Source organism: Gobius niger (assembly GCF_951799975.1).
Source record: "Gobius niger genome assembly, chromosome: 7".
NCBI classification, from domain to species: Eukaryota; Metazoa; Chordata; class Actinopteri; order Gobiiformes; family Gobiidae; genus Gobius; species Gobius niger.
In genome coordinates, this window is record NC_136858.1 from 8828899 (window position 1) to 8841603 (window position 12705).

Here is a 12705-nt window from a genome sequence, read left to right on the forward strand (position 1 = left end):
TCCACCCATCTTCAGACCTGTGCAGACACCTTCACCACCTCCACCCATCTTCAGACCTGTGCAGACACCTTCACCACCTCCACCCATCTTCAGACCTGTGCAGACACCTTCACCACCTCCACCCATCGTCAGACCTGTGCAGACACCTCCGCCGCCTCCATCCACCCTCAGCTCATCACCTACACTGCCTCCACCCACCCTCGGGTCTCCACCTCTACCCCCTCATGGTAATCGTAGATGTCCCAGTGTTTCAACCAATCACCCTGCCACCATGTCACCAGAAACCCATCGAAGACAAACCCGGGACAGCATGTTGCATGTCCGCATTTGAACCCTCATTGAAGAAATAAGAGCCCCAGAAAATCCAAGGGAGGATGCTACAAACACTGCTGCAACAGCGTGGCAACATTGGCACCACATCTCCTACCCCAGAGGGTTTCCCCCTAAAAACAGTCAGCGATGTGGAAACCGTTGAAGAAAAATTGGCCAACCCAAACTTCATGTCGGTATTGGTACAGTATGTATGCCAAGTCCTAAACCAAAGTTTTGGGTAGTGTAGGTCAATTTACATTTATTTTGGGGCTTGCACTGAAATTAATCTGAAACTTTCCATGGTTCTGGCAGTGTTTTCATGTCAATTGGTTTACTCCAGTGAGCAATATAGATACTAGACCTGGGGCGGCAACTAGATTACCGTCCTACCGCGGTCATGTGTCGCACACCGCGGGACTTTCATCACCGCCCAAAAAAAAAAATGGCTTTAAATAAACTTAATTTAACCAGAAAAGGAGCTAATAATATACCAGAACTAGTGTCTCAATGAAAAAACTAACAAAAGTCTCAAAAAAGACCAGCCACAGGTGAAAATAAAATGAGAAACCAGCCGCCCTGAGCAGGTGAGGGGAAGACAGTCAGGCCTACGTGAGCGCGGAGTGTGTGGGTGACGCAATTACAGCTCCATATGCACATGAGCAGGACGCATTTACTTAAAGTTTAGACTGGGGCTGTTCAATAGGCGGCCCGAGGGCAAACAATTAAATCTGACCCACGTTTCATTTTCCATTTAAAAAATGTTTTGGCATTATCCGCACCATGACGATCTGCGGCGCTCTCTAGTGCTCTCTCTAGTGTTTATGCGGCTCCGCTACTGTCACCTCAGAGTGGCTGAAATGTAAACATGGCTCTGTAAACCGGGGAAAAACGGCTAAACTACGAAGACAAGAGGGTGATCGTTGGCTGGCAGATTTGACCAAGGATCCAAATCCAAACCGGCACAACCCTAATAGATACATTTGCTTTGTATTGCTTTTGTTTTCTCTCAGGTTGCAGCTGTGGCTGATATTGGGGGAGCGACAGTTGACGAGGCCACAAGAAGGATGATGGGCTTCCTCCTAGACCATGGTTTATCCAGGCAGCACAACTTGGTGGGCCGAAACGGGAAGAGAGAATTCAAGGCCTTGAAGCTGTTTGAAGTAGTCTATGGTAAGTGTGCATGTGGTGATGTTTTGTGATGTTTACTGTAAAGGCTAATATCTACTCTCTCTAGCTCTGTCTGTCTCTAGCTCTATCTCTCTCTAGCTCTATCTCTCTCTAGCTCTCTCTCTCTCTAGCTCTCTCTCTCTCTCTAGCTCTATCTCTCTCTAGCTCTATCTCTCTCTACCTCTATCTCTCTCTACCTCTATCTCTCCCTAGCTCTCTCTAGCTCTTTCTCTCTAGCATACATACATATACATACACACAACCAATTAATCAAGTCAAGCCAAGTCGCACACAGGTTTGCTTTACACATTTTTAACAGTGAGGCTTTTATAGATAGATAGATAGATAGATAGATAGATAGACCTTTATTGTCCCACAGGGGGAAATTTGTTTTCACAGCCGTCACAGAGACACACACAAAAGACACAGAAGACAAGCCAAAGACAGTAACAGCACACTACGCAAAAGAGAATATGCGGGGGGGGCGGGAATTACAGGTCGTTCAATGCGGCTATGGCGGAGGGGATAAAACTTTTCCTGAAGCGTACCCGCTCCCACCGCGGAGTCCTGTACCTACGGCCTGATGGCAGCAGGACGAAGTGAGTGTGGAGAGGGTGATCGGAGTCCATGGCTATAGTACGTGCGAGGCGTGTGACTGCTTTCTTATTGATGAAAGAGGGGTCTGTGATGGGGAGATTAATAATTTATTACTTATTTAAACACAAAATTGTACAACACAGAGCGTTTATGGGTTACAAAAGTAAATAAATTAACCTAAATATAATAAATAAAATGTAATATTTACTTTAAGAAGCACTTGGAAATGCACTGAAATAAAATAACATAAATTAACATAAATTAAAAGTTACATGGACAATACTTTGCAATAGCAATACACTGTCCATATGGTGTTTACTAAATAAAAAAATATTTAACTAAAAATATGTAGTCATAGTGCACTTCTACCTTAGGCATTCAGTTTTGATTCACCTCACAAATATGTAACACAGAATGAACAACCTCTAGGTGGCAGTGCAGTGCTCAGAAAACAACAAAAAATAAATACAAACTTTTCCCATCTTATGCTTGCCCTACATGTAGTTATTTTGCTGTGGTGTTTTGGCCACGTCCTCTATCAAAGTTTAAACTAGACAAGAACTTTCACAGTTTAATCTAATTAAGACGAACAATCTTAAAAAAGAACTTGGAACACATCTGGGCATTTCTTATATTGTAGCGTGTTCAGACAGTAGAACTGATGTTCCCCACTCAAGAGGGGTCAGAAATTAATTTTCCAGTATCCATACTATTATTTTAGTAGGTACAGTGGGCAAAATCCAATACAATGTCTATGTGAAACTGACCAAATACTTTTTTCCCCCACTGTATAAGCAAAAAATAATATCAATATTGTTGAACTGGATGATATCCATCTATAATGATCCTGATGCATTTGTGTTTCTTATAGTAAACTGTAATACCTTAATCTTCAAGTCTAGAGTATATTATCATCTCACCAAACAACTTGGTTTACATTCACAAAGAATATTTTTTATAATTGTCAAAATATAAGGGTAAAGAAACAAAAACACATGGTTTACATTCACAAAGAATATTTTTTATAATTGTCAAAATATAAGGGTAAAAAAACAAAAAAACAACTTTTTGTACTGTACTGATGAGGCAGTGGTTCTAAACATCGTCTGTCATGTTAAGAGTTAGATCCAAACTATTACAATATTGTTACTGATGGACTTTTCAATAGTTTTCTAATTTAATTACAGAATTTACAGTAATTACAGAAATATTAGCCATACATTAAATCAAAACATACCAATGAATTTGACTACATTTTTAACCCTTGTCCAGTTCAATGTTAAACTGCAGTTTGTTTAGACTGTTATGAAATACTGTAAATGTCGAGGCAAATTACAACGAATTGCATTTGCAAAAAATCAAACTGGACAAAACTTTATCGGTCATTTGTCAGCGATGGGGTCACATTATCACTCCCCCATGACTGAATACACGTTCAACTGGTGCACTAGATGCTGGAATTGCCATAACCCTGGCAGTCACCTTGAATAAGGAGGGCAACGCATTCCTATTTATAGACCAAAACTGAAGAGCATTCTGTCCATCACAAATGTCAAGATAGTGGTTAAGCTGGATAAGCGGACTAGAGCACGAATCCCTTTTCTGTTTTTTGCGGCAACCTGTGAACAGTCCAGATTGATGCTCTGCCTCTGGTTCTCTAACATGGAGTTCAGGGTTACTGGTGAATGCTGGAGATTGTGTGGTCTTGTATGCCTCTTGGATAATCAGGTCTAAAAAACACAGAACATATATATGTGAAATTTATAGTTACTGAGTTAATAATATTTACAAACCTACCTTTAATCATTGTAAATACTGCCTCCTTGGTCTGATCAGGTTCTAGAACATCATGCGTTAACCGCATGGTGCCAAAGGAGGGGTCAAGTACAGCGGCTTTCAGGTAGAGAGGGTCTGAGAAGGGCAAGGTTCCTGCGACATGCTCACCAACTTCCATCCCTACGTTGACAAAGATCCCCTTGAATCTTCTTTTGAGGGAGGCTTGTAGGCTGTGAATAAATCCACCCAAGTAGCACACTTTATCCTTTTCATTTTCTAAATGGTGATTTAATGAGAGCACACACGGGACCACTGCACTGATAGTGACTACTTTTTCTCCCTGGGTAAGATCAGTGGCCTCTGCAAAGGGCTGTAAGATGCGGACAAGTTCTTGTAACTGGCTCCACCCTCGTGATGTGAAGATCAGTTCTTTATGGCCAACTTTTGAAAGAACGGAGCCCAGTCTTTGGTTTTCACATGCAAGAATCGCTTTCAACTGTCTCAGGGTGGAATTCCAGCGAGTGGTCACTGAAGCTGGGATTCCATGTTGTCCAAACTCTGACTCAAAGTTCTCTTTGAAAGAACTGGTGTGGAGCAAAGAGCTCAATTGTGAGGACTTTGAAAAACTGGCGCTTACAACTTTTGTGTCTTTATGGCCATCCCCTATGACCAACTGCAAGGTATTGTTAGGGAAATACTAAAGGAGTCCGGAGGAGATGTGGATGGAGAGACGGGACACGGTCTGGATGTCTTACATGGTAGAAGTTTATTACCGTATTACAGGCCTGGAGACATTTGAACAGTCAACACAATGTTCAGAGCATTGATCATTCAGAGTCTGGGGATACTTCCACATGAAGAGAGCTATATAGCCTCGGTTACACGTAGGCACTAACAGTCTACCTCTCGGACAATGTGCCACGTTGACTAGGCCACAAGTCATGTAGAAGGTCGGCGCCTGAATGTTCCCCTTTGACAGTACAATATGATAAGATTCGAAAGGAATGTGCCATGGCCGAATTAACTCTATAATTCTCCATCACCCCACCCTTTTGAAACACGTACTAGTAGTTTCACTTTTAAAGAAAAAATAAATTTATCCCAAAGTAAAACCCAATAAAATCAATTTAACCCATTAACCCAAATAAAGCAAATTCCCAACAAATTCGCTTAAAATAACACTCTTATGTGGAAGGATACCTGATCCCATCAGTATGTGGCCCGAAAACCCATCAGAGCAGTAAACTGTCTTCATGATTACTCATTTGATGGGAAAGGCGACCTCATCGCGCTGCTGCACCCAACCTCCACCCAGCCGCGACCATTTCAGGTACTATTGGGATCTTACCAGACTTTAGTTCATTAGAATCACAAATCAATCAATACAAACACCTTAAAAATTAATGGCAACATAACACAAAAAATAAAATAATCACTTGTCAATATCGATCATCAATTGGTTACACAAATAAAAGGTAAAATATAATATATAAGAGAAAAAGAATTTTAATGAATGGAATCTTCACACTGAATAAATTCAGTGTACACTCTCTCACTGTCCTTCGAGACAGTGTCATCGGCAAGATCTCCGAGGGTGCGGGTAGACTGCCGCACACTCCACTCTTGGTGTGCTTAGGGATTATTCTGCCCACACACCAAGAGGTCCCTACGTTGTTCTTCCGACTGGCATGAAATGGGGGAATCACCAACAATGTCCATGAGGCATACAATGGATCTCCATCGTGAAATCCACTGTGATTCTTCACAATCTTCTTCATGGACAGTTCAATTAATAAAACTTTATTGCTTGTAATAAAGTTCACCACAAAATAATACTTCAACAAAGCAGACTCACGAAAAGGATCACATGAAACATCACCACAACAAAGCCCGTGTGGCTGATTAAACACCTTTTCTCTTCTCTTTTTTTTGTTGAAGACCTTTTGTTTTTTTTAATTAACTAAACCCAAACTGAGTGATTCTGCAACTTTTAGAGTCAAGTAAAATACTACACTGATTAAGAAATAATAATAATAATAATAATAACAATAATAATAATAATAATAATAATAAGAAGAAGAAGAAGAAGAAGAAGAAGAAGAAGAAGAAGAAGAAGAAGAAGAAGAAGAAGAAGAAGAAGAAGAAGAAGAAGAATTGATAAATCACCAAAGCAGGCCTGAAATATAAAATAATAATAATAATAAAAATAATAATAATAATATAAAGTAAGATAAATAATCAAATTATGTTAAATGCTAATTTAAAAATGACAATATAAGATGTAAATTAATAAAATGTGAAAATGTAAAATGTAAAATGTAAAAAAAATTAAAATGTAAAAATATAAAAATGAATTTGGTATGGTTAAATACTGATTATAAAAATGATAAAATGTAAAAAATATAAAATGTAAAAATGTAAAGAATTTAAAATGAAAAAAATATAAAAATGAATTTGGTATGGTTAAATACTGATTAGAAAAATGATAAAATGTAAAAATATAAAATGTAAAATATGAATAAAAAAAATGGAATAAAATCGGCCTCCTTACTGCTGAATCCCAGGTCCATTTTACTTAATAATCTGTAGGGGATCTTTGTTGTGGCTCTTCGATCACCGGGGGTCTCCACTGAGTGTTGGCAATGTTACACGTCGCTTCTCCATTGTCTACGCTACATGTCGCTACTCTAGGGGCTTGAATCACTGCAGCCGCAGTCTTTCTTGCTAGGATCTTAGTTACTGCAATCACGCATGAGCCTAAAAGGCACACCATCAAGATAAGTAACGCTACGCTAAAGAGAAATTTAGCCAAACCAGAGCCCCATGCTCCAAATACCCCAGATATGTCCCCTAGGTTGAACCCATGTAGTCGGTGTAGTTCCTGAACCCCCTGTTCTGTGTTGTGTACAATGTCCATTACCTCCTGTGTGGCATCCGGAACATACGTACAGCACTCTGTTGATGCTATGACTTTACACGTACCCCCTTGTGCAGCTAGCAAGAGATCAAGGGCCATCCTATTTTGCAAGGCGATGTTTTTTACCTCATTTAACTCTCTGTGTTCTGCCAGCATGGCCCTCGCCGAGGAATTCAAATGTGCCTCCAACACTTTGGATAGGGAGCTAACCTCCTCTTGTGTAACGTACACCCCATACCATGGCAACAGTGTACCGAGTACCTTATCCGTTGTTGTTAAAGTACGCTTGTCTCGGTGTAGTGGTGCGTAGAGGGCAGCTACCTCAGATGCTGCAACTTTTCGAATGATAGGGATTAAATATGCCAAGTAGCAGGTGCCACTCATATTTTCATATGGAATGCAACTGTATGCCTTACCCCCACACACCATATAGACTCTTTCAGGGAGCGGGACCCGCTTTACCGCAACTCTGACGCTGTGGGCACACTGGCTATGGCCCACACTCTCCTTGGCATCAGTTCCCACTCCCTGAAAGCAGACGGAAACGTTAGTCAACTCATTAACCAATACAGGTGGTATATATTGGGAACAATCACGGGGGCTACCCGCTTCAGTCCAAATTGATTTAGAACATTCCAAAATGTTTACCTTTACCTCATCAACTGATCGAGTGCCATACCATGGGAGTACGCTAACCAAAGCTTCCACCAATACTGCCGGTGTGTAGGGCTGAGGAATGCATGTCCTGCTCTTAATTTGCTTGCTGCAGTTAGTTTGGGTAAGTGTCAATTGCATCCTATACTCGAATCCTAGTCTAGTGTACATCCGAGCATAAGTTATCCTCAGAAGGGTAGTGATGTTGACCCCACGCGGTAAATATTTGGCATTGACTTCATTTATGATTAATTTGGCAAGGCCTTGGTACCTTTTATCATGGGCTCGTTCAATGGGATATGTTGGAGTATAGCAATCGTCTGAGCGGTTTTGTAGGCGATCACCTATACTGTTCCAATTATATTTAATGTAATCTGCCTTACTAAATGGAATTGGAGACAAAGTGGATGAATGCATGGACTTGGGCAAATGCTGGCACAACCAACAGTTACTGAAGTTACGCTCTCTAGCATAATCTATCATTAACGCAATGGCAGAGTTTGGGTGTTTTCTCTGCTTGGTTAAATTTTTAGGTCCTGCCTTAAAGCCCTGATCATTACTCACCTTTGCACATGTTGTAAGTTGTTGTTTACCTGGGGGATAGTTGATCTCCCAATCTGAGCAGTCTGGCTGCCCTTTTAGTTGTTGTTCAGTAAAGCACCATAACTCAATGTTATCTGTATCTAGCCCTCGGGGTGTATATCGAACCAATGTTATACCTGGTGAACGCCGGGATACCTCCATGTGTACATTCTCGGTGTTATCTGTTACCCATTCCCAGTGCCCCCTCCGTGCTTCTCTCCTTGCCACAACACAGTCCCCATCTCGACACCTCGAGCTCGGGCAAATGAAGTCAAGCGTGCCTGCAGCTCTTTTCCACCTCGAACCTCCTGTAACCACAAGCTCATTAGTCTGCTCAATTTTGCGGTTAACATACCTCTCGCTCGAGGGAGGGGACAGTTTTGTGGACTCGAATGAATGATGCTGCGGCCGGTGGTATTGCGGCCTATGGACTGGCCCTCAGGAGTGCAGTTTGCCATCCCCCCCAGCCGGAGGAGAACCAGAACCAGGATGATCATTTCCCTGAGGAACTTGTGCCTGGGCTGTCTGACGGAGGAGGAAGGGAGCGCTGGTTCGCCTCCCCTCCCTCCTCTTGTCGCGGGACCCTCTGGCACCTGGTGGCGTGTATCCATTCTGGCTTCCCCTGCACCTTGACGGCTGTCCTTGTTGTCAGCAACACCTGATACGGCCCTTTCCACCTGGGAACAAGAGAATGCTTCTCTATTGATTTAATTAGTATATCATCACCAGGCACAAAGTCATGAGTGCTTTCTTCGGATGGTTTCGGGATCCTGTTTTGAACCTGTAAGTGAAATTTCCTGGTTACATTAGCAAGCGCCTTAACATAGTCAGCCAGGTATTCCTCAGTCCATAGCAAGGTAACTTTGTGAGGTGTAAATGGTGGACTCACCCCGGTCGACATTGGTCTGTTATAGTTAACCTTGGAAGTGGACTGAGAAGAACCCATAGCTGTAACAAAATCAAATTCACAGTTTTATGGCAAACAAAGCTTCTGCTATTGCATCCAGAGGTATCGAACACTTCGTTTAGGGAGCGTCCGTCTAATAGGTAACGTGCATTGGTCGATTCCGGAGCTCACAGTTACATTCAAGTCAACACCTCAAGCGACCATAGGTTGTATATGGTGCAGAAGTGTTCCCTCTTTTGTGCACAACTCAAACGATGTCAACGATCTCACGGCTGAGAGAGATTATCCTAGGTTTCTGTCCCAACAAACATTAACATCAACAGCAACTCGATTTCCCTCAATAATATTCAGAAGAAAACAGCAGCTGTAATTAAACCACAAACTTCTATGACTACCTGTTATAGACAACTCTAATCAGGTCTTCACACAGCCTGTGGCCACAGTCGTAATCCGACTGTGAAGTTTTCTTAACCTCCAACTGTTTCAGCAATAAATCACAAGGCCTTTGTAAATATTACCATCTCAATATTTAACACTGAAGTTTAATACCAGCGTGGCACAAAACACACATAGCTGCAACAAGTTGTGCCTCTTGGATCCATGACAATAATTACAAACCAGCTTTCGAGCAAAACGGGTGATTTTCAGACCTACTCTAGACCAGAATGCAGCCTCATAGAACTTCACAAATTGCAATAGCTATTTTCTGTGGGTCTTGTGCACGTGAATACCCAATCGAGCGGTAGCCTGAACCTTGATGGTTCTCCCTACCTTCGATTGGCTTCGAACTCCAGAACAAACCAAATACACTATTTTTGCACAATCATTGCATGTGGCAAGAGAGGTATGTTGTGATTGTTGTACGCCAATTGGTATTTATCCATTTTAGTTTTTGTTATATCGGACTCTTTAATAAATTCCCCACACACTAGTCTTTTTTAATCTGTCAAGTCTGCATCTGGTAAGGCAGTCCAATCTCCATTTTTGTAAAAGAAGAAAAATCTGCACTTACCAGATCAGCTTTTTGTAGACACCAAAGTTCGTGACGCCAACTGTTAGGGAAATACTAAAGGAGTCCGGAGGAGATGTGGATGGAGAGACGGGACACGGTCTGGATGTCTTACATGGTAGAAGTTTATTACCGTATTACAGGCCTGGAGACATTTGAACAGTCAACACAATGTTCAGAGGATTGATCATTCAGAGTCTGGGGATACTTCCACATGAAGAGAGCTATATAGCCTCGGTTACACGTAGGCACTAACAGTCTACCTCTTGGACAATGTGCCACGTTGACTAGGCCACAAGTCATGTAGAAGGTCGGCGCCTGAATGTTCCCCTTTGACAGTACAATATGATAAGATTCGAAAGGAATGTGCCATGGCCGAATTAACTCTATAATTCTCCATCAGGTATGAGCAAAACACTGGAGTCTGGTTTGTGATTTTAAAGTTCTGTCTATAATCTCTTGTTCCTCTATGCATGGATCATTCCACATCTCTGCATCATCAAGTCTATCCTCCACCTCCTCCTCCTCTGGTCCCGGAAAGCAAACAGTGAAGGCTTTCTTCATGTTGGCCGCATTATCGCATATTACATGTGAAATCTTCTTCTTGATGTGATACTCATCACAGATTTGTTCAAATTTTTCACATATGTATACCCTCTGAACCGGTCACAGGCCAACAGGTTTGACTGTAGCTTTAGGTTGTCATTTTCCGTGTCAAGCCAGTGTGCTGTTACCCCTAAAAAGCCCCGCATTTTACGATCTGACCAAATGTCAACAGTCACTGACAATCTGTCTATGTTGGCAAGTTCCGCTTTTTTTTCACTTTTCGTTGCAATACCAGATCATCGAGTTTTGATGCCATTGTACGCCTACAGACAGGGATGTACTTGCTGTCTACAATTTACATAAAGTGATGAAAGTTTTGTATTGTCTATTATAGATAATGGGAGATTGCAGTTTATGATCAGGTCCAATAGTATTGAGTGCGTTATTGCTTTTTGCTGAGGGTGACTGGTGCTGTAGAGCGGAATAGTGTGCCGGTCAAAGAACTGCAAAATCTGAGGCTGACTTGACTCCATCTCAATCTTGGCGTAGAGGTACTCTTCATATCTAAAAGAGAACAAGAGCACACATTACTTCAAAAACTTCAATTTTCTGTACATGCTCAAGTCTGTATTTTCTTGTAATATCAAGTGGGGCCACTAAAGTGATTTTGAATATTCAAAATATTAAATGGAGAATAGCTAAATAGAAAAATGGCTACAAATACGCACAATTGATCAAAAAGAAAACAGGTTGCCATTGGGTAGGTTGCCGATAATAGCCCACCAAACACGAATGATTCCACACTATATCAATCGCGTGCGTTGATAGGCCATTATCGGCACCTTGTGCAATGGCAGCCTGTTTTCTTTTGGACCAATTCAAAATGTAAACAAAACCTGAGATTTGGTTACTGTCAAATTGTGTAATGTTTCCTTTTACCTCCGAGTCTGACATGTAAAACCATTTGGATTTGAAGCCACAATAGTATAGTTACAGAACAGTAGTTTAGCGGTATTTATCCCAATATGGCAAATTAACGCTGCATGTGAGCAATTATGGAGCTCAGGGAATCAGCTGTATTACTTATTGCTTACGCATTTATGTCCTTTAGCAACATAAAAATATACATAGAACAATACGTTTTCGACACGCCCGTTCCTTCGATCTCACCTGGTAAACAGTAAAAACGTGCCTGTTCCAACAACGTCTATTGGCATTCTTTTTAACAACCACTGGTTAAGACTAAACAAAGTGCACATTCGGACATTATATAGTAGGTTTTCATCCAGCATGGGATAGCACAACCATTGTGAATGTGGGTTTCAAGTTTACATTATATCGCTAGCTGTTTGACGGAAGTTAGATGTAGTTACATGCCATGGAAAACCTTGTGCGTGAAAAATAGCAAAACTGTGTGTTAGCCCACTTGTCGCTGTGCAACTTGAAGTGACGAATGACATTTGAAGTTGTGGTCGATGAATCACTTATCTTGGCTATGCAAATTGTACACACCGCCGTCCTTTTCTTGATTGTGCACGTGTAATCTTTAAATCCAAACTTAACTATCCATGGAGCAGGTGTTACAGTGTCCATGGTGTCTGCGGAGGAATCTGCTATTGCCAGGCAGGCGGCATCCGGACAGCGCCAATGGTTCGCGCATGCGTATAAAGAAAAATAGTACTTGGTTTTGCTGACTTACTAAAACATTCAAAGTTAATTCTTTAATATAAAAAATCTCAAGTTTTCCTTAAGTCATTTCAAGTAAATAGGCTCAAGTCCAAGTCAAGTCTAAAGTCATAACGAGAAAGTCCAAAGTCAAGTCAAGTCTTTTCAGAGAACTATTCAAGTAAGTCTCAAGTCCCGAAAATTGAGACTCGAGTCTCCCACCTCTGATATATACATATACATACATACATACATACATATATACATACATACATACATACATACAAACATACATACATACATACATACATACATACATACATACATACATACATACATACATAAATACACACACACGTGGGTCAGATCTTATTGGTTGGCCCCCGGGACGCATAGTATGGGCCGACCTAGTATTTTTATTGTCTCGTATGTGCGTGAAAATGACAAGGTTGCAATCATTAACTGCATTAACTGTTTTTTTTTTTTTTTTTGGCCATGCAAGGTGGGGGAACGCCGTTCCTGACCGTTCCCGCCCACTTTAACCCCTGCTTTTAGGCAACTCAAGTAGCCACC